Source organism: Dipodomys ordii, unplaced genomic scaffold, assembly GCF_000151885.1.
Source record: "Dipodomys ordii isolate 6190 unplaced genomic scaffold, Dord_2.0 Scaffold14, whole genome shotgun sequence".
Classification (NCBI taxonomy): domain Eukaryota; kingdom Metazoa; phylum Chordata; class Mammalia; order Rodentia; family Heteromyidae; genus Dipodomys; species Dipodomys ordii.
Genome location: NW_012267230.1, coordinates 6398107 through 6398381, shown reverse-complemented (window position 1 = coordinate 6398381; position 275 = coordinate 6398107).

The window sequence follows — 275 nt, the reverse complement described above, 5'->3', positions numbered from 1 at the left end:
GTGACGCTGTGGCTCAAGTGGTAGAGTGCTAACCTTGAGCTGAAGAGCTGAGGAACAGCGCCCAGGCCCAGAGTTCAGGCCCCACAACTGGACTCAAAAAAAAAATAATAATAATTGGAGATGACTTCATAGTGACAGCTTGTTAGGTTTGGGTTTTTTTTTTTAACTGATTAATCTCCCCTTGGAGGCCTATGATAATTTTCTGATCAATTCTACCAAGCATCTCCTCCCCCACCTGCTTAATCATGCAATTTCTAACCGTTGTCTGCCCAAGG